This window comes from Periplaneta americana, chromosome 1, assembly GCF_040183065.1.
Source record: "Periplaneta americana isolate PAMFEO1 chromosome 1, P.americana_PAMFEO1_priV1, whole genome shotgun sequence".
NCBI classification, from domain to species: domain Eukaryota; kingdom Metazoa; phylum Arthropoda; class Insecta; order Blattodea; family Blattidae; genus Periplaneta; species Periplaneta americana.
In genome coordinates this window covers 186,728,714-186,753,138 of record NC_091117.1, presented here as the reverse complement: position 1 = coordinate 186,753,138, position 24,425 = coordinate 186,728,714, and the positions used below count along the sequence as shown (strand labels likewise).

Here is a 24,425-nt window from a genome sequence, read left to right as displayed (position 1 = left end):
CATTTTATTTTTACTTCAATATTTATTGTACCTGAGTTTTTGAATGTACTTCACTCCCACCCCTTCTACTAATGTCCTCCACACAGAACCAAGGCCGCATATAGTAAGCAGCACTGAGTTAGTGAGTATAGTATGTTCCAGAAATATGTTCGCGTTTTCCAGTGACTAAAGAGCTTTCAATATTTAATCATATTTTCGCACAGTCCGTTTGCCTACGTCGCATCCCGATTTCCCCCACCTGCTTCTGTTCGCCCCTCTGTAAAAGCTGGGCTGTCTTAGCTCCTTTCTGAAAACATTAATTTCTGTTAGGAATTGGACGTTTACGTAATATTATACAACGGTTTAAAATAACTTAAAGAAAAGGACTCGTTAAGTAATTAACTGTCACGTGATTTTCCCCCTTTCTACGAATCTGCGGCATAACCACTTGGACGGACAGCAGATAGCATGTCTGAGTAATTTTATCTCTGCGGGTCGGGCAGAAGTGAAGATTGAATTTACAGTACGTAAGGTACTCTTTTATAGAGTAGGTACAGAATTATTTCAACATGAGTTACTAGTACGAAGGACGAAACTGGCAATTGGAATTAGATGCAATAGTCTATAGTGCGATAATATGCACAAAAGAACTGAAGCCTGTATCGAAATGAATGGCCACCATTTTCAAAAATGTTTTTAAATATTCATATTATGATTATTTTTCAATTTAATTTTTTCTCTATATTGTACGCTGTGCTGTAGACAGTATAATGTACACTGCATAATGAATACGCTCGCATGGATAACTCAGTTCGTGAGTAAAAACACTTATTCTTAATACAGTACTGTATTTTGATTAAACAAAAACCTAATGAAAATTATCGAACTCAAAATCGCGATATTTCCTAATTTACGTCAATGGATGAACCATTTTTCTTTCCTCCTGTACCTAGTAGAGTGATCTGTTTGTGTTTTACGCCAGTATCATCGAACTCCAGTCGTGGAAGGGGATAGAAAACTGTGTTTCCGTTTCTCTAAAGGTATAGCCAGGTTAATATTAAAAATGTTAGTAAAAATAAAATGATGCCCCTGTATAAGTACACCTGACATCATTCCGCGGAAGCAATAAAAACATATATACATGTATATATATGTATATAATATATATATATAAACAAACTGCAATTGTTGAATCATTTATCACTAAAATAAAAAAAAATAGTTAATAAGAGTAAGATGAGAAAAAGAAGTTCATTATTCCCTCATACGCTTTAACATAATAACTAAATGAAATATGCATGTAGGTATAAAGTTTTCATGCAAAAGACCGAATGTGTCTAGTTTTGATACGAATGTTTACAAATATGAAGTTTTATTACAACTAAGAAATAACAGAAAATGACTCTGTCATAAGTAATGACCGAAGCAAAAATATAGTAGTTTGCACGATCGTTTTTTTTTAACAGCTATTATTGTTAGGCCTTGAAAGTCAGAATTTCCACACAGAAAGTTGTTGCTAGGGAAACCATTCTTCATGTCCACACCTGTGGAGTAAAGGTTAGCAAGTCTAGCCGCGAAACCAGGTGGCCCGGGTTCGATTCCCGGTCGGGGAAAGTTACCTGGTTGAGGTTTTTTCCGGCCGGGGTTTTTCCTCAACCCATCATGAGAAAATGCTGGGTAACTTTCGGTATTGGACCCCGGATTCATTTCACCGGCAATATCACCTTCATCTCATTCAGACGCTAAATAACCTAAGATGTTGATAAAGCGTCGTAAAATAACCTACTAAAGATAGTTATATATAATAAAAGTAATATGATACAGTTATATGAACACTTTTTAATGATTGAATAAAACTATTAAAATCGGTTAAAAACCATACATGTTTCGGAAGAATGCTCCTCCATCTTCAGTGGTAGCACCACGACGTCTTCCTTAAGCTACTTACGCGGACGAACATCTGTACTAGCGTCGTGGTGCTACCACTGAAGATGGAGGAGCATTCCTCCGAAACATGTATGGTTTTTAACCGGTTTTAATAGTTTTATTCAATCATTAAAAGTGTTCATATAACTGTATTATATTACTATCTTACTCATGAACACTGTTGCATCTGACCTAACTTATGTAATTTAACCTACTAAAATAAATAAAACCATTCTTCCTAACATAAAACTATGCTGAAATAGATCCATTACAGTTCACTTATTGTTACTTAGTTACCATTACAGTACAGTTCTGCGAAGGCTTTGAAATAATATTGCTGTAAATGTTCAATGCAATATATATTTGTATTTGCAGTTTTAAAAATATGATCGTGCGAAAAAGAATGTTGTACAATACACGTTTGTAAAGTGCATTAAAATATTTGACAAGATATGTAAATTTATACTATATGCTTGTACCTGATGCCCACAAAAATAAATAAAGATTATTTGTAATTTTTTTTCAGTCTCATTCACAGAACTCTTTTTTTCTCCATTTAAAATAAGTGTGTGTTATAACTCGTTTTCCCGGGCAGGTCTACAATTCACGAAGTAGTTTTTAGAAGCATTTTACTTATTTAACGATTACCTTAAAATAAAAGACTGTTCAGAGTAGGTAATGTAATGGAAAAACACTAATGGAATGGTGGTGAAATACTGTAGCGAGGGAGATAAACCTATCTAGTTCGTGTAGAGGGTGAAATTAAATCTCCATTAATGAATGGAGGTATGGCGGTACGTTATTGGCGAGGAAAATGAACTAATCCTCGTACCAAGAATAATCTCAATTAGTTAATGCAGTGTTGACGAACATTAATAACTGTGGACATCAACAGATACTCTGTAATAGGAAAATACATTTCCAATTCACTCGCTTAGAAATGAACATACATTTGTTTTCTATGTACACATAGAAGCTAGTACCACAGTCTAGTATATGCAGTCACGAAGCTTGAGTTGTGAGGGTGCTAGGAACACTAGACTGTGCCAGTACTATTTCGCATTGTCTGTAATGAGGCGATATTAGCGATCCTAGTGGTTAGCAACTATCTATGGATGCATATTTACTAAGTATTGAGCTTCGTGACTGTGCTAGTACTAAACCAAAGTGAAGAACAACAATGAAAAATATACTAAAAAATACAGTCTGATCCGTTTGGGTATGGATAATATTAATTTATTATTATAAAGCTATTATGATAGTAGGAAAAATTTCTTGCTGGTTGTATTATGATTACTGTAAAAGATGAGAGTTTCCATAAAATATATAACAATCAACAATGCATAATCTGAAAGGACAAATGAAAATCGTAGATGATTAAAATGGCTACTACAAATCAACAGCGGGCACAATGTGTTCTTTGATATGCTAAATTTGAGAGTGTTAAAAGAATTGAAAGGGAATTTCGACGTGAGTATGGTGTGCGTAATGTACCTTAATACGATTCCTTAATGTTGTGATATCGAAAATTTGTAGAAATAGCTTCTGTGTTAAAAAACATGCAGGAGGTCGCAGACGAAACCCAGTACGAGAAGCAGCTATCTCTTGGCTTGGCCCCCAAACTCCCCAGATCTAACCCCTCCTGACTTCTTCGTGTGGGGTTTTGTTAAAGACATTGTCTATTCATAGAAATCCAGTAACATTGATGATCTGAGAGTAAAAATTACTCAAGATTTTCAACAAATCCCCCCTCTTATGTTACAACGGACATGGGCTGAATTGCATCACCGTTATGAGTTGTACAGGGTGCGCAATGGGGGTCATTTTGAGCTCTGAGGAATCTCCCATCTTTCAGTGTTGTATGCACAAAGTTTTAACAAATAAAGTTCATTAGTAAATGTTTTACGTTTTTTTTATTTTCTCCATACTCAAACGGATCACCCTGTATAATGTAGTCTATCCTTTGTAAAAGCAAATAATCTCTTATTTCTTCTGTAGAAAAGTAAACATCGAAGCTGAATTTATTTGACGACTTTCACTACAGTGATTATTCAGCATGGATGATAAATAGCCGATAGAAAGGTTCTTCTACTTACATAAATGTACGATATACAACTTTACGTCATCCCGGAAGAAGCCATGCTAAAGAATTTGTCGCCCTTCAAAGTCTGCGAACGTTGATTGGGTTTACACCCGCTAGCCTCAAAACCAACATTTAGTATTGCACTCATTGGACCACCGAGATCGGGGGGGGGGGGGAATTAATAAATTACTTAGCTCATATTTTTCTTCTTATTTTTATAGTTTTCCAGCATTTATTTTTTCATGGAAATTGTAATGAAATGCAGCGCTGGGTGACATTCTCTCTAATCTGAAGTTTTAAAATTTAATTCACCACATTAATTACCCCCAGTTGCTCCCAGATTCTGTCATTATAAATGTGATATCCCACTCTGTAGCCTTAAAGCTGTCAGAGGATAATCCTTGAATCCGGAACACGAAAGAAGTGTTAGAATTTTCATTTACTCTTTTAGTAATATTCTTCCATCCTTTTTCCCCCCATTGTGCGTGTTTCTGATTTCTATATTTAGGTTGTTTTAGTTTACTGTTTTAATGGAACATTTTTGACATTGTTTTTCACAAAGTTTCACACAATGAAGTCCTTTATTTTGTTGTAATTTGTTTACCTTATTTTGACTATTATATAAGATATTTGTTTATTTGAATATACAATTTCTTGAACCCTATTTTACACGAAAGTACATTAGGGTTGTAGTTATAGCCTGAGTTTATATTATTATAATGAGAATTCATTTGACATGGGTAACCCAGTCTTGCTACTTAAAATTAACACTTATATCTACTACAATAATTTGAATTATTTACAAGTTCTTAAATATATTACATATAAAATTACAAAACTCTTTATAATAGCACGTTTTTGTGAACACGTTGAATAGTGGTTTGTCATATATTACGAGGGCTATTCATAAAGTAACTTCCGTTTATTTTTTAGAAACCTGTGAATAACGTTACAGAATTGGGTTACAATGCGTTTGAAGGTATACACTCTAGTTTATTTTTCCACATAGTTTCCATTCACATTGAGACACTTGTCGTAGCGTTTGACGAGCTTTGAAATTCCGCAAGCGTAGAATTCGGCCGCCTGCGACTGAAGCCAACCTACGACGCTGGTTTTCAACTCTTCGTCATCGTCAAAGCGCTTCGGGCCAAGCCACGTCTTCATGTGCATGAAGAGATGGTAATCACTATGCGCCAAATCTGGGTTATAGGTAGAGTGATCCAATACTTACCAGTTGAACTCTTGCAGTTTGGTCGCAGTACGACGTGCTGTATGCGGCCGGGCGTTGTCATGCAGGAAAATCACCCCAGAGCTCAACATGCCACGACATTTGTTTTGAATGACCCTTTTCAAGTTTGTAGTGTGTTACAGTAACGCTCAGCGTTAATTGTGGCATTCCTCTCCAAGAACTCCTTCTTGGTCTCCGCATACGATCCATGTTGCTTACATTTTACATTTCATAATGATTTTTATATAAACAAACTCATGACCCACTATCGTTAAAAATGATGTTTTGTTGCGCTTTGACGATGACGAAGAGTTGAAAACCAGTGTCGTAGGTTGGCTTCTGTCGCAGGCGGCCGAATTCTACGCTTGCGGAATTTCAAAGCTCGTCAAACGCTACGACAAGTGTCCCAATGTGACTGGAAACTATGTGGAAAAATAAATCAGAGTGTATACTTTCAAACGTATTGTAACCCAATTCTGTAACGTCATTCACAAGTTTGTAAAAAATAAACGGAAGTTACTTTATGAATAGCCCTCGTACATTACAAAAATGTAAATGTCCGACCAAAATAAATCTTTTGTTTTCGAACACTGGACAATGAAACAAAAGGTGATCCACAGTTTGCTGTTTTTCACAGATGCATAAATAGCCATTGTCCTTATGTAATTTAAATCGTTCTAGATAAGACCCAAATTTCCCATGACCCGATAAAAATTGTGTCAGTATAAATAATTTGTTGCTATATAAGATTTTATGTTCCTACATTAAATGTATTATAAAATACACTTTGACTAGAAATAACGATCAGAGTATGGAAAGAGAAAACGACTACCGGTATATCTCTTGTTTTAGTCACCATGACAACAGTAATTTGCAAATAATCCGCACTGCTCTCCTCGTTATTCAATTTTCTCATTCTCCCGTCATTTGTCTTTCTCGAGCGCAAGGATGCTCTCAACTTCAGCGTAATAAAATTGCGTTTATAGTTGCTGAAACCACTACACAGTGAAGGAGCAGGAACTTTTTATGACCATCTTTTTCACAGGGTGGCTTCTTTTTAAAGGAATAGATACTTTACGATTTCCGTTCAACATTGCGTCTCAGATACCAATTTTCTTTGAGTAGTACTTAATAGAAAAATATGTTTAGCCTGGTTAGTGGAAGAAGAAGTGATGGGATTTGTGAAGAATAAAGCTGGATACTTATAAATGCCGCAAAACAAAAAAGTAATAATGGAATACTTATAAATAATCCCAGTAGATAGTCTCAACAAATGTACGAAATTAGAAGCAGCACGTGTGACATGTTCTTTGTTTTATGCAGTGACATACGAGCATGATTCATAGATGCCGCTAGTGGTAGTAGACAATGTTGCCATACCTACTGGTTAAGCAGAAAATTTCCTGTTTTTCCATTGAATCTACTGCTCTACTTCTTTCTTTGTCAAAAGTCTGAATTTCTCCTTCGTTTTTGGTATGCTGCTTTCACTTAGTTCTATACTCGTATTTTCAATTTATTACATATAATATTATGTCACCATGTCTTACTTTTGCATCTTATATACAAGTCAAACAATGTTTTCATTTGTCCCCCAACGAGCTAGAAGTATATTCTTCTAGCTCGTTGTGTCTCTCTGCTCATAACGCGTCCCCACAATGATGCTTAAAGACCAACGAGTTAGAAGTATTCTTATATTTAGCTCGTTGTTAAAGGCACAAGAACACGTGAAACAGTGAGAGAGAAAGTGTAGGTAATGGTATTTTTGTGTTACATATCGTGCACAGTGATCTTTTAAAATGAGTGAAAAAATCCCAGCAGAAAGAAAAAAAGTAAATACTCCTTCCCAGAATTATAAATCAGAGTGGGAAAATTATGAACAGTTTAAAGGGTAGTTATGCAAAAACAGGAAAAGGAATAATTTTTCGTCTGTTATAATCGCAGCTAATGCAGTACTGTCTTTAATATCATCTTTAAAATAAATCTCTTCTATCGAAAATCGTTTTATACAAAAAAAACTCCTGATTAATATATTTTAATGGAAAACATTGTCAACGAGACATTAGTGTGTAAAAACAAAATTGCATGTCTTACTTACATACGCTGAGTAAAGATGACTAGTAATATTTAGCAAAACTGTTCCATTTCATTAGGGATGTGCTATATAGTAATATAACAGTATCATCATTCTTACAGTATACACTGTTTAGTAATTAATATTATAATAAGAAGAGAAAATTAATGTTTAATTAATCTACTGTAATCTCCTGTTTTTTTCGATGATTTTCTCCTGATATTCGTGAGTAGGTCGTGGCAACACTACAGTAGTAGTAGATTACTTAGTTCGTCAGAGACTATCTGGAGTGCACCACTGAAAGTGAAGTTTTCGTAACAGCTTGTGCATAAAATATCTCTAATCTAAACACATTTACATGGAAAGCGATCGTTTATTGGAGGAAATCTACAATTTAATTCAGTGCGGTTATACCTGGGACAACGTTATCGAAGACCCCGAATTGCCTTTTGAATAGGCTCTGATAAACATCGCTAATGGAGGGAAATTCATGAAAGCTGTGTGGATATTAATAACTTTAAACTTTCTCTACCATTGAGTTTTTACCGTGCATAAATAACGATCTACGTTATAGTTGCCTTTGTTTTCATTGCCAAGTTCACAGTAACCGATAAACCGATGGAAAAATTCCTAGAACGTTTGTCGATTACTTACATATATATGCAGTATCTTGGTGCTATTGTCACGCAACGGGGATCGAATTCTTCCTTTTTGGCACTTTAAATTCTGTTCGATCAGTCTGGAAAGTTGTAAATTTCTTGGTATACTTTAGCAGCTAAATTATGTTTGATTATATGTTTTACACGTAGGGCTACATGTAGCAGTAATAAAGTCTTTTAAAATAGCAAGTAATTCCTAGCCTGTACTAGATCAAGCCACCTCTGAACTGATGACTTCTCATCGAAATGTCTTGGTTAGTTGGATTCACGGAATTTTGTGTGAAATATATAGTGAGTTTTGTTAGCATATATTATTATTATTTTACTTTGATTTCTCTTAACATAATCTCACTACTGATTCGTTATCATCATATCATGATCTCACAGTCTTCAGACAGTCCTTATCTAGAATGATTCCAGTAGCCTATATTACATTAGAACAAATTTACAGTCGTTAGTTATCCATGGTATACGGTATTTTGTACTCATATCTTGACTACGTACGTACACATTGAAAATAATTTGCGAAATTTACAGTATCGTTGTAATACAATGTTAGCCGTCCAAAAGAAATAGGCCTTTTATAATGAAAGAAAAAGCATGAAATGCAGTGTGATGATGTATCATTTTTTCCGTACTAATGTTTTTATGAAAGTTTTGTATCATTGCATTAATTCTACTAGAAAAACATAATAATTATATATAAATTAATTTCTGCATGAATGAATCATCAGTCATATTAATTTAAACCTTTAAGAGCTAAAATTATTTTTGTTCTTAAAATGTGAATGAGTTAGCAATTAAATTAATTTAAACCTGTAAGAGCTAAAATTATATTTGTTTTTAAAATGTGAATGAATAATCATCAAATTAATTTAAACCTGTAAGAGGTAAAATTATTTTTGTTCTTAAAATGTGAATGAGTTAGCAATTAAATTAATTTGAACCTGTAAGGGCTAAAATTATATTTGTTTTTAAAATGTGAATGAATAATCAATCAAATTAATTTAAAACTGTAAGAGCTAAAATCTAAAATTATATTTGTTTTAAAAATATGAACAAATCATCAATTAAATTAATTTAACTCTGTAAGAACGAAAAATTGTATTTGTTTTAAAAATATGAACGAATCAATAATTAAATCAATTTAAATCTGTGAGAGTTAAAAATTATATTTGTTTTTAAGATATGAATGAATTAGCATTCAAATTAATTTAAATCTGTACGAGCTAAAATTATATTTGTTTTTGAAATATTAATGAATCACGAATCAAATTAATTGAAAGCTAAAATTATATTTGTTTTTAAGATATGAATGAATCATCATTGAAATTAATTTAAATCTGTAAAAATTAACAATACATTTGTTTTTAAAATATGAATGAATCATGAATCAAATTAATTTAAATCTGCAAGAGCTAAAATTATATTTTTTAAAGGTATAAATGAATCATCATTCAAAATATTTTAAATCTGTAAGAAATAACATTACATTTCTTTTTAAAATATGAATGAATCATGAATCAAATTAATTTAAACCTGTAAGAGCTAAAATTATATTTGTTTCTATGATATAAATGAATCATCATTCAAATTAATTTAAATATGTAAGAATTAACATTATATTTGTTTTTAAAATATGAATCATCATTCAAATTAATTTAAATCTGTAAGAGCTAATGTTATATTTGTTTTTAAGATATGAATGAATATTCAAATTAATTTAATCTGTAAGAGTTAAAATTATATTTGTCTTTGAAATGTGAATGAATCATGAATCAAATTAATTTAAATCTGTAAGAGCTAAAATTATATCTGTTTTTATGATGCGACTGAATCATCACTCAAATTAATTTAAATCTGTAAGAGCTAAAATTATATCTGTTTTTATGATACGACTGAATCATCACTCAAATTAATTTAAATATGTAAGAGCTAAAAATTATATTTGTTCTTAAAATATAAATGGATCATGAATCAAATTAATTTAAACCTGTAAGATCTGAAATTATATTTGTTTTTAAAACACGAATGAATCATCATTCAAATTAATTTAAATCTGTGAGAGTTAAAAATTATATTTGTTTTTAAAATATGAATGAATTAGCATTTAAATTAATTTAAATCTGTACGAGCTAAAATTATATTTGTTTTTGAAATATTAATGAATCACGAATCAAATTAATTGAAAGCTAAAATTATATTTGTTTTTAAGATATGAATGAATCATCATTGAAATTAATTTAAATCTGTAAAAATTAACAATACATTTGTTTTTAAAATATGAATGAATCATGAATCAAATTAATTTAAATCTGCAAGAGCTAAAATTATATTTTTTAAAGGTATAAATGAATCATCATTCAAAATATTTTAAATCTGTAAGAAATAACATTACATTTCTTTTTAAAATATGAATGAATCATGAATCAAATTAATTTAAACCTGTAAGAGCTAAAATTATATTTGTTTCTATGATATAAATGAATCATCATTCAAATTAATTTAAATATGTAAGAATTAACATTATATTTGTTTTTAAAATATGAATCATCATTCAAATTAATTTAAATCTGTAAGAGCTAATGTTATATTTGTTTTTAAGATATGAATGAATCATCATTCAAATTAATTTAATCTGTAAGAGTTAAAATTATATTTGTCTTTGAAATGTGAATGAATCATGAATCAAATTAATTTAAACCTGTAAGAGCTAAAATTATATCTGTTTTTATGATACGACTGAATCATCACTCAAATTAATTTAAATATGTAAGAGCTAAAAATTATATTTGTTCTTAAAATATAAATGGATCATGAATCAAATTAATTTAAACCTGTAAGATCTGAAATTATATTTGTTTTTAAAACACGAATGAATCATCATTCAAATTAATTTAAATCTGTAAGAGCTGAAATGATATTTGTTTTTGAAATATGAATGAATCATGAATCAAATTAATTTAGACCTGTAAGAGCTAAACTTATATTTGTTTTTAAAATTTTCTTAAAACGCCTTGAAATTATTGAATTGATTTTAAAATTTCTAAATTTAGTTGTACTTTGAAAGTAGTTAAAATAATATTTTAAAACTGCTCTAATTACTTTTCAGTTCTGCGTCCTTTTCTCTGAAGGCCTGTGATTTAATATCATATTTCAGTATTTTGTTTTGTTCCATTGTTTCTACGTCATAATATTTTGTCATTGTTGGTGTATGTATCTCGTAGCTATTTAAATTAAAATAGACTTATCTGGATATGTAATTCATACCTTATTTCTGTACTTCGTTCTATCCTTGTACTTATTGACGACGCATACAATTGCCATCTCCATTAAATAAATAAATAATGCCATATTTCGTTGCACAGAAGTTAGCCCTTCTTGTCTCGCGTTTTCTGTCGTCATAGTTTGGCTGCGTGAGTGCGATCGGTCGACAACCCTCCTACTATCGATTTTTCGCAGAACCTTCAACTATTCATCGTGACATTCTTTTCGTGGAAATGTCAGATGAACAGGATTACAGCAGCAAGATATTCTGGTGGGATAAAACGCATATGAAAAGTGCATTTATGTTGTGCATTTGTTATCTTCATTGCTGTAAACAATGTAGCAATAATTTTTCGTCAGCGAGACGTGCGATAAGGTAGGGTGATATACAGCGCACACAGCTGCCAGTTCTGAGAAGTCAAGAATAAACCGGTCACATTCAATTTTCATCTGGTGGGCGAAGGAAGTGCTGTATTCAACTATTCAGTTGGGAAAACCCGGCGCACTGTCATTTTGCGCTGGGCACGCAATAAAGCGTAGATATACTGTACAGAGTGCATCTCTTCCGAGTACACGTGTCTGTAAATGTTGGGCTACGTCAAATTACAAGATAAATATTTTACTGACCATTTCTTGTTTGTTGTCTATACTCGACCTACAAGGGGAGCAAAATTGTAACGTTTCGGCATGAAAGATTTTTCTGTAAATCCTGGCTTAATTCTTTGTACCACGGAAACGGAAGTGCAAGATAAACTTTGTGCATCGGGGTTTCCTATGCAATCAGTCTCGCTCCATTTTCTACTAAATTTTAATACTGTATGTATGTATTTTTCTACGCTGAAAGTGGGCAAAAATCTGGTGTCAAAGATAACTAGAGCCCTGCCTACAATTATCAAGCACCCACAACAGTGTACATAGCTGCGTATAGATCAGAGGCAATTAAGCCCCCCACACTCACAGTTCAGATCTGCCTTCAGTGAGTAAGTCAGTCAACATACGGAAACAAAAGCAAGTAGTCAATGGACATAATAATTTTGTATTTCTTGATTTGTTGTATTATTGTAATTTTCTCCATTTATTTATTTATTTTTTACTTATTTAATTTATTTGTTTTCTAATTGATTTATTTTTATTCATTTATTGATTGATTTACGTTTTATTCATTTATTTAATTATTTTTATTACTTTTTATTTATTTATTTACTTTTTTATTTTTTAATTAACTAATTAATTAATTAATTAATGTATTTATTTATTTATTTATTTATTTATGTCCTTTTTTGTGTGTACATACATAGGCTGTGTCCAGTTACAATGTTCAGGTCTAAAACAAGTATTCATAATAATTAATATCTACAATCTGGCTCGATTATCTAATTACTAGGTATGGTAGACTCATTCCTCAACTATTACATTATGTCCATTTGCGGCGTTTACCTCTGAAAAATTCCCTTAAGTCACTTTTACGTATCGATGAAAAACGGGGTGAGACAAGTGGCAGCAGGTTTCGAGCTCACATAAACTCTTTCTCACAGCTCCAAATTCCTTGCAAGAACGCGCGATTGCATTACTTGTTAAGTGTTTCTCCTCCCGTCCCCCCCCTTCCGTCACTCATATCATGTACTCATTTTGTCTGTGGTAGTAGTATTTATTTCTTACATTTATACTTACCGAACCTCAAATTACATACCAAGAAATAAAGACGTTTCACATAATGCGAGAGGTTTCATTAGTCTCCTGTCACTTTTATTTGTCACCTCATTTGTTATTTTACTCATTTTACTTCTTCTTGTATGTGAAACTTCGACTAAAATGTCTGTCACATGGCCAACATTTGAGCAGTTCAACATTTTTTTCCCTTCAAGATTTCCTTCTTCGCCATTTCTGTAATTTAATACTTCTTTAGTAACTTACAGTGATTCATTCTGTTAACATGACTCATCTGTTTTTTTCTACACTGAATTACCGATTCATTATTTTCCGGCAGCCAATCACGTTGCAGGTCGGCTACATTTAAACGTGTGCGTCTTGTCAGTCGCTGCTGATAACGTTATGCACTTCCTAAGACTCGATAAATACTTCATATAATTGCCTGCCATTTTGGTTCTTTCCTTGGCGTTCGCAGAAAGCACACGAAGACGTTATTTGCCGCTCAGTTATTTGCTCAGTTACAGTGATTTTGATTTATTATCATAGGAGCTACGACATGATAATGTTTGACGGTGTTCCAAAGAGATTCCTCGTCTGGTAGCTCGGCAACGAAAGAATAAAAATAACGAACGATACTACCTACCTAGACTTTACAGAGCCTTCACTTCCTAAGGCGTAAGCAAAGAGGAGGGGAGGAGTCACGCCGGAAATAACAGCGACGCGACTATAGTGGGCTATATATTTCACAGTTGTCTGTAATGGAGTATTAAAAATTTGTTTTGATTATAGTGATACTGCAGATCTGGCTTTCAGGTATACTTCGGTGTGAAACTGATTCACACTGCCTGGAGAGAAAAAAAAGTTTTTTTTTTTTATTTACCAGTGTATGAAATGATACATCACATTCAAAACAATATTCTTGGGGACCTAGCTCTGATACAGTAGCCAAATTCATGTATGTGTACATTACACATGTTTACAACATGTTTTTAATAATCTAGTATTATATTAATAGTTTGTTAGTAAATTATAATTTACGTACGTGGGGTAATTTGGGTATAATTATAGATTAACTGGTAACTAACTTAGTTTTCGTTCCAAATCATGCCACGTGAACAAATTATTATGGATTGGTGCAATACAAATAAATTTCCGAAGTGTTTTCTGTCCCTGATTGTAATGGATGATATTTTAAATTTACAAAATAAGCCTTATCAAGAACTTATGTATTGGCTCAATTTTTTTTTTATTTTGTTAGGTCTAATTAAAATTTTGAAATGCCTACCTAACCTCTACATTCTATTCTAGGATACATGCACTAACCTATGTTTGGGATAATTTGCTTTTATAAGGACTTCAAAGCATGTTTCACTTCAATAATACACATTTTAGACTACCGCAATTTCCCCATCCATGGTGTAGATTGAGTATAGATAAACCTAGGGTTATCATTATGATAAGAAGAGGCCAATATACTTCAACGTGCAGGCCATGGGTCTATAAACTTAAAAAGACTTTTATGCCAAATTATGCCAACCAACCCCCTATATAGGGTCAAAGCAAGCCTAAGGTCAAAGAACCGCCTCAGATTCAACCCTCGGAAACCCAAACCAAACCACTCCTCTACTTCAATTCAATTGATGTAATTGCCATTAGTCTAAATGAATAACAAACAGAAATCTATGAAAATAACCATTTACTTCCGGCGGAAGGTTTGTAGTGTTTTCACTACTCCTGTTCAAGCCGATTAGCGTTATCGCGTACCGCTAGATAGCCTATACATTGGTGCTGTAAGTGCTCCTCGCACGTGTTACCACGGAAACACTGTCTCGTGTAAAATATGCTCAAGAATACGGGAATTTGCTAATGTATCTACTGGCGGGTGAAGAAGATAGGGGGGCCTGGTTGCTAGGCAACACGCTATGGCAGTTGCACCACTTTTGTTTCATTAGGGAATAACATGGACTTGCGACAAGCAAGAAAATACTGTAGAAAACTGAAGTCATTCTGGGTAGCTGGGTAGAAAGAATCCAACACTTACTTTTCAGCCGTAGAGTTCATGAACTTTACTGTAAATAAAACAAACTTTAAACGTGAAATGTGGGCGAAATGGATTCAATATGTTATATGAGAGGATGAATACAGATTAGCCTACTTCTACAAATGTTGGACAGCAGACCGAAATGGATAAGAAGATTATGAAATCATTGAAACGTTTAAGGGGATTTGAACGTGAACGCATGGAAAATCATTAAAATTTGCTAAACTTCAGATACACAAATAGTTGTAGTCACAATCTATTTTAAATTTAAAGCGTTATAACGGATCATTTAGGAATATTTTAAGGATGAGGCAACTTTCAAGTTCATAGTTTTTTCTTTACTGATTATTAAATATTACGTACGTCAAAAGTACTTTTAAATTTGCGTATACGAGCTTAAGTACACACACATAAAAATACATTACACAACGAGTTTATTGCTAGGGACTGTACTTTGTCCCAGGAAGGTTGGAGATTTTAAGTGGACGAAGCCCGTGTATCAAGCAAGCCAAGTATTTGACTGACGGCTCATGTGACTTGTTTGGTAAACTGGGGCACAAGAACAATTGAATTGCTTTAACAATTACACTAATATTTACCATTTGAATTTATTTACGCTATATACACTAGATTACGCTATTTTTACTATTTACACTATTGCAAAGAATGTAGACCTACATTGATCGAAAACTATTTATATTAAGTTTATGTACAGTATTGTGTATTGTAATGCAAAGTATTATATTTGATAATACTATAGCCTACTTATTTTACATATTATATACAATAGTGTAAATAATGTTTGATCAGTGTAAGTCTTCATTCTTACAATAGTGTAAATAGTAAAAATTGCGTATTTTAGTGTACATAGCATAAAGGGCTGTCAGACATTGAATATTTTCAAAAGCGGATTGTCAGGAAGACTGCTTTTCGTCTCTGGAATATGATCATTCTTAAAATATTACTTTTGTAGAATATTTATTTTTAATATATAAATTTCCCTTCATTGTGGTAATCATTCCTTCCATCAAAATTGTCTTATTTAACACTAAATTGTAATAAATTGTTTAACTCTTAGAAATATGTGTAATTAAACACATCTACATTTTGGTCTTACTATTATTATCATTGTTATTATTATTGTTTATATTATTATTATTATTATTATTATTATTATTCCATTGTTTTCTTTATTGATGTTATTTATATTTGCTATGTATTTTTATACTAGTTGAGAAGTAGAGAAGGTCTTATGACCTTAACTCTGCCAGTACCAGTAAAAATAAATGAATAAATAATTTAAATTGTAGCAAAGGTCATCGCAGCAGCAATCTTTATTATTAGAATGCATTTTCAAGTCTTCGGGGTCTAGTTTTTAATCATGAATATAATGTCAACTGGAGCGCAAACAAGATGCTAATGTTCCCTGATAGTACGTGTGCCACGCGCCAAACATGACGTCACGTCAATATTGTAGTCTCTGAACAGCTAGCCTTAATTCCGTACGCCCTGGGACAGAATGCGGTCCCTACTTATTACTACAAAGCTTACGACACAGGAAACCGTCTAAAGTTTTGGAAAAATTTGAAATAATATGGATTACCGACAAAATATATACTAAATGCAACAAAACCAACGTGTTATCAAAATATAAACATAGCCATTTGGAATAATTAACAGAATGCATTACCTGAAGATATGGAAGTGAACAGGGGCTGAGGCAGGGTTGTGGATTATCTATAGGAATCTCAGACCTTGAGTGATATTTATTAGGACTATAAAATAAAAATGTAAATCATATATCCCTAAAATTCGCTCACAAAATGTTAATAATTGTATATTTATGAATACTTAACCTATTCAGACATTGTGAAGTCGAAATATATGAATAACGATTACTGAAATAAAGAAATTGAATGTTATTCAGTAATGCCAATTGAGAAAAGCGAAATACAGGTTTAAAAATGTTAATTACATGTACTGCGCTTTTCTCTTGTTATTATAACAGAAATACGTTTTCATTGTCCGCTGAAATCATAATTTAATTTAAACATTTTATAGTATAATTACAAATAACCTGATTAATACATTAATTAAATAAACAATTGTTATGAAGGAGTGTCATTTTCTGTAGATACAATGGACATGGAATTAGAAAACGAAGATGTAGATGTGGAAGTAGGATTTCGCACTGGATTCATGCACATCGATTTCGTGGAAACAGTTGGCGGCACTGACTAAAAAAAACGATCATGCGAAAAATTGATAGTGATAAATCGAGCAGCAGAAATTATCGCGTGTATGACTGTGATTGGTTGAAATTCGAAATTTCATTACACTTCATTGGCCGAAAATGACGTCATATAAACGAAATAGTCACATATTGTTCTATCTCTATATTATTAGGAAATTGGAGGATTGTACAAGTAAGAACCCCAGTGGTATTGAAGTGTGATGTGGTAAAACAATAAATTCTATACTATTTACTGATGATCAGATCCTTACTGTAACAACAGACGATTCGTTACAAAAGATATTACACTTCCAAACAATATAATTCAATATTATAATTTTAAAACATCACATAAGAAGACGAAATCTATCGCTATGGATGGTAAACAAACACGAGGATTTAAAATATGAAAAATTAATAGGATAATCGGTCAAGTAAACACATTCAAATACGTAGACAGTACTATTTTCTTTACAGTAATATAGCATTGACGTAGAAGAAAATATACAGAAATACAACAGGTTAATTGGATGTATATAAAGACATTTTGGAAAGTATGCGAGTAGAGATGTAAAATCAAGAATGTATAACATATGGTCTAAACTTGCCCTGATACAGTAGTAGAGTTTTGACTTTAACACAGAAAGAAATACATGCTTTTCTATTACTTCTACTAGCAAAAATATTTCTTTTTTACTCTTCCTCTAAAATTTCTCTTCAAAATCAGATTCGACAACAGAAACTGCGAGAGACTTTGAAAAGTACATATATGAAATAATAATGTTATATCTAAAAGTGGAGTACAGGAGTTAAGAACAAACTCAAAAGTAAGATAGTTTACTCAGTTCTTGTGTCTTGTGAACTTGCAGTACTTGAAAGTCTTCAAATAAGTAATGGAAAGGTCGATTTCGATGTGGAACGAGGGGGGATTTTGTGTACTTTAACAAAGGGAAGAAAACTTATATGAAGGGAAGAATATCGTGTTACAGGCAGGAACTGAAAGTACTGTATACATTTCTCAAATTACTAAAGAAGTTACAACGCCATTTACAAACACATTCTGTGTTTGTCTAAAACATCGACAAGACAAACAATGCAAGACTTTATTGGCAGACCAAATGGTAAGTGAATTGAACATATGACAGCAAGGAAGTACTACAAACATTGGAATATTGGAACATTAAATGATTGCGAGAGTAAAAAGTCTGTAAAAATATGGAAAATAATACATATTATAATGTTGTAATGTACATGAAAAAGTGGAATATGGATAATAATTAATGAATATTAATCAGAGATAAAAAGATTTGAAGTTAAACACAAAATTAGGCCTAATAATGAAATATAGCAATGATATTAGAGGAGGATTGGTTAGATTGTAGACGAAAGTGTTTCTAAGTAAGGGTAATGTAGACAAGTATGGATAGTTATCAGTAGATCCCGGATGTTTGGTAAAATGCCTTTTCTACTGGGTGGAAGTAAATCATTATTTTCGTAGATATAAATGTGATTTGGGGTAAGTCAAAGTGATAGGGTCAATTTTTAGTTTGCGTTTTTAAGGTGTTTCCTACTAATTCAATAATAAATGCCTGAATTTGAACTTTAGTTCATATTTTAGTGTTTTATATTATAAATATTGGAAATTATTTGTTGTGAAATATTATAATCAGCTAGAATTTCAAGTAATTTATTTCTGTTAACTGTCTTTCTCAAATCCATGAAAGCTATATGAGTTTCCGTATTAAATTTCTTAAGTTTCTCCACCAGAATGTTGTGTGTGAAATAGCAATCACAACAGGATTTGCCATGCGGAAACCATTCTACTCTTCACTAATTCTGTCCGAATTGTGTTTATTAAGTTTATTCTTGATTATATTTGTATAAATTTTGCATCCAGAATTTATTAAACTAATGCCTCTAAAATTTACACAATCTTTTCAGTGACCTTTCTTATGAATTGGAATTGCTATAGATTTTGATCATTTTGCAGGTGGTTGATCTCCATTCCAAATTGTGTTAATAAAATTAAGAAATCTTTGTAAGAATAGTGGTATAGCATATTTAAATAGTTCCACATTAAGGGTATAGGCCTATGTACGTGAACGACCACAAATATTATCAGAAAATGCAGGCTCTAAATTTCTGAAATTTTATAAGAAAATGAACTCACAATTGGACAAATATTACAAGGTACCACAACAAGACGTATTAGAACTTAAATATCCGATAAAAGTATAAAAAGGTTACTAATAATATCTTTTTAGAATTCACTTTTTACTTTAAATTAAATTTTCCAAAACTTAGAAATTTTCTCACATATTATTTTATAGCTCCACAACCAATAGAGATAGAATTCTGAAATTGTGTACACTGATTTACCATGCATTTATGCAAAAGGTAGACTACAATAATGCCCATTTCTTTGAAAATAGAAAAATTAGATCACAAAACTTTATGTAAATTTTAATATATTTTATATAAGACAAATAAAAAATTTAATGTAATAAAATAAACAACTCTACATGTCTGAGAGTAGTCTACTTTTCAGAAATGAGTGTTCATTGCATGCAGGAAAAATATTAAAGATGTCAGAGAGACCATAACAATGTTATGGTTACCAAACCATGTAACTGCAGAATTTTTTTTCATACTTTGATAAAACTGGTTTGAAAAATATTATTAGTAACCTTTTTTATACTTTTATAAGATATTTAAGTTCTAATAAAACTTGTTGTGGCACCTTGTACTTTTTATCAAATTGTGAGTTCATTTCCTTATAAAATTTTATAAATTTAGAGCCTACATTTTGTGATAATATTTATGGTGTTTCATGTACATATACCCTTAATTGCATCTTCTGAGGCTTTATTACTTTTCATATTTTAATAGTTGTTATTAGTTGATCGTGATATCTTCAGTTTCTGTGTTTTTTAATGTGTTAAACTAGCAATTGTTTCTTATTTTAAGTTCCCATAGTTTGGCCATGTACAATAGTGATGCAGTGAACGTAATCTAAACAGGTCAATATAGAGATGCCCATAAGGAATATGTATATATAAAAAAAACAATTTTCGTATTTTTTTCTGTCTCCGGTGAACTGGTTTTCCAGGTCGAAATGACCTGACCTACAAATGAGTTGATAAGGTCTAGTGTGCTACTTATTATGCATCAGTTATGGGTCTTAAGGACGTGGTCGTCATGACAACAGAAGCAGGTCAGCTTGTGCGTGCGTGTCATATACATGACTGATTGGCACGGGGTGCAAGCGTGTTTTCTTTGGAGAATACGGTGAAATTATAGTGATGAAGCACAGGCTATGAGAACTGCAAATTATTGCGATGCTCTGATGTTTAGATCACGTGTCCGAAACCTTCACACTACTTACATCTATTGCAAGTCTGTTGGAAATGCATGTGACTTCTGTAATTGAGAATGTTAGTGGCAAATGCAATGTAATAATTTACGGATTAAATTGAATAATTTTCTTTAAATCTTCCAGAATATTATTTTATATAAAGTATTTCCAAATGTACGAGTATAAATGTTTTATTACAGATAGGTGAAAAATTTGTTATTTTATTAGTTGTTTGTTCTTACTTTTATGTTATTACTAGTGGCTTGTGCAGCAAATGCTGCAAACTAAGTTCTTTAGACGTTCAAATAAAAATTTTCAGATTTATTTTCAATGAAGAATACCAGACATTTTGAAAGTTATTTGCTTCCACAATAATGAAGCATACTCCCTCTGAATGTTTTTTTTTAATTCCAAATACTTTTTCTTGAACCTATCCACCTTCAGTTTTTGAGTTTTAACGCAAAAACGCAAGTAACAATGTCAGGACGATCAGTGGGTTTTTCATGTGGGAGTAAAGAAATGGCTATTTCAAGTCATTGTGGATTGTAGGTGAAAGTTAAAAAAAAGTCAGGTTTGCTGTGCTTTCGAACAATAGACAATATAGCATCTTGGTATAGCTGCTGCATGTTTCGTGAATTACCTTTCAATGTAGAGGCTAGAATCATTTTATCCTGCTAAGAGATCTTGCTGAAATGATCGGGAGACTACAAAATCTTGTAGGCCTTTTATTTTATCAGTAAGTAATACCTTTTAGTATTTCCTTAGAAACTCTAATTTTTGCGCTCTCTCGAGACAATACTGAAGAGAATCACGCATATAAAATATCTACACCACACCGCCATTAAATATATGAAAATGACCCAATGCCACTTGATTAATAACTATAAAAATTCATTTTTCATAACAATATTATTATCTTAGGTAAGTTTTATAGTTTTCAGTAACATATACTATGTATACTATATAGCCGCCACTCAGTAAATTATAGAAATGAAGATTTAATTTAAATATTCTCTACTTATATAACCCCAAAACGTTTCACTTTCATATCATCAATATAGCATTAATATGTATAATTAATGAAAAATAGTCACATCATGGGATTAACTATAATATTTCACTTCTAATGGTAATAATGTCATCAAACCACCTCAAGTTTTGTAGTTTTTAATAACCATACACAGTTGTACTCAGAAAATTACAGACCACAGAATCAGACCTGTAAATTATTTTAATAAGTCTTGAAGTTTTTAATAACCAATTAAATTTGAGCTCTAAATATGTCAGCAATCTTGCAGATCATGACCTTCGTGTAATATTGTTTACTGTAGTGTGTGTTTTGTTTTATTCTGAAAAGCTATTATTTCTCAAAACTGACGACAGATGGATTTTGGAAAATAGGAAAAGGATGTAGGAAAATTGACTTTTCACTGAAAACTACTATTTTTCTGAAAAATTTTAGGTTCCAAGCTTCGAAATGGGGGGGTCATTTATTAAAATCCGTTCAGCCGTTTTGCCGTAATTTCCATTACCAGTTCAAATTATATATATATATATATATATATATATATATATATATAATACTCTATTTAGGCTATTTGATTACAGTTAATAGAACTACATAGGTCCTGGCTTTTCACTTTGGACATCTAGTGGAAAAAACGGTTTGGGATAGATTTTCTTGTGCTACTCCCTCTTTCTTTATCGCGCGACATAATGTTTATATAAATCATCCTTATCACCGATGCAGTAGCAATTATTCTAAACTACTGAATATTTATATAAAATAATATTCTTATCACAGACGCAACAATATAAGCTATGGCATTTTCCTTTAGAACAGTAGTGTAAGAGTTGTAAGCTCCAAAACCGGTTTTGGAGCTAGAGAGTGCAGTGGGAGCGTGAACTTGCTTATGCTTGTGGAAACACCGGAGCACGCAACGAGTCATAGTGGAGCGCTCCGCTCCGTTTAGTCTGTCTGACAACGCTTCTCTAGAATCATCCCTGTCGGAGACGGAATAGCAATTGTAAACTACTGAATATTTCTATAAAATAATTCTTTCTAAAAAGAAAATAATTGCTTTAGCTATAAATTCAATTACTGAGGGTGATGCCAGTGGATATCTGTGCGTATGTGCATATATGTAGACTATGTATGTATGTGAATGCAAAATAAAATATGAGAAATTGAATTGATCTTGAAAGAAAAGACGAAAATAATTACCAGTGACATAGTGACGTAACTCATATCCAAAGAAACAAAAGACGGGAGAAAAGCGGTGGACACGGGCACAGGACATGGTTCCTAATTCTTGAAGTAAAGAACGAGAATGAAAAAGTGGGAGAAGAGATGAAGATGAAGTGTTTTAGGCGAACATACAAACAAACTGTAGTGACTTGAGAGCATTGTGAACTCCCCTATCTAAGAATGGACGGGCTCTTTAGAATTCGTCTGCTGTTTCCGAGAACTGAGCTATCTCCATCTTTGGCATTCGCGACGGAGAGGAGTTACGTCAATATGGAAAGCACACAGACCGCGTAAAGACAACGAATGCTGCGAAAATTGGACTTCAGTTCCGAGAAATAAGTTTTCCTCCTCTGTTCGAATAACTCCAGCCGTAGTTCGGTAAGCAGGTATTTGTAAGCAAAATTGTCTGCGTTTGATCCAGGGTAGAGCCTGATATATGTGTGGTGGAAAACGCGGCTATAGCCCGATCTTCTCCGATAATATCGACTTCTCTCGACCTCAGTCCACTATAGCTTCATTTCTTCGAGTACAATCTCGTCAATTCTGGATTTTTTTGTAACTGGAAAGAGACGTAAAACTGACAGTAGAAATTAAAAATGGAATGTAACAAATGTTTTTACATAGAAATCTTGTTGTGGAGAGCATCTAGCCCGATATTTCGATTTTGTTTCCTGACATTATTTCCAGGCAAACAAAGGGACATGTATTAGCTGCCTTTCTACTTAATACTATCAATATCATCATTAATATCTACTATCATTATCATTAACATTAATTCCTACTCTTATTATTACACTTTCAATTGCTTAGTATACTGGGTGTTCATTTCAAAGTGTGCCATGACGTCACTCTTGTGAGTCAGCGATTTGAAGCGAGTTTCATCTTTTATATCAGAGAGGTTGCCTATTAATCAAGGCGTTCAATCTGAACTTGAGAACGTGTACGATATAACTTGGACGTCATAGCAACAGATGGCGGTCTGTACGGTCTGTGTGCTACCATAACCTCTTTCGAACTGTGTTTTGCGCGGGCAAGTCGTACGCACACATCATCGGTTGCGTACGGCAACATTCCACAATACAAATCAAATTCTCCGTCTCCATGTTGACTGTCGAAGTTAATGTCAACAAATACGTAAGTAATCGTCTTACCCCTCTCCACATATCCCGACAGTAAGAAAAAAACTCACCTCAGTACGTGTTTCCAAACAGTTCACATTCCTGCAACTACCGTACGTATCGGTAAGTACTCTTCAGAATGAACGTCGTACTTGCTATGCAACTTCTCTGGCACATACGTAATACGCCTCTGTGGAAGTATAGGAAGATTGAATTCTCTAGGCTCATCGACTAGCTACATGACGGCATACAGCGATCCATGACACACTTTGAACTGAACACGCAGTAGAGTATGTTTCACATTTCCTTTACAACAATTTTATAATAAACTTTCTAAATACAAGGAACTCAGTGGCACAATCAAAAGAACCTTTTTGAAAAGAGTAGATATCGTTTCGGTATTAGGCAATACATTTACATCGACATTATTTCACGTTTCTGGAACGTGAATATTTAGGACATCTCAATGCTAGAGTTTTGAAGAACAAATTATATTCTTAAGTCAATAGGTAAGATTACTTTACAATCTAGAAAATGAAGCCATCTGTTGCAAGTTAAATATGAAGA

General features: G+C 32.5%; 1 protein-coding gene across 1 annotated transcript in view; it reads left to right on the top strand.

Annotated features, from left to right (window-relative positions):
- The window catches only part of LOC138695250 (calponin homology domain-containing protein DDB_G0272472-like), a 227,161-nt gene that overhangs the window by 63,682 nt on the left and 139,054 nt on the right, over positions 1–24,425 (top strand). The gene's annotated exons all lie outside the window — the stretch shown is intronic.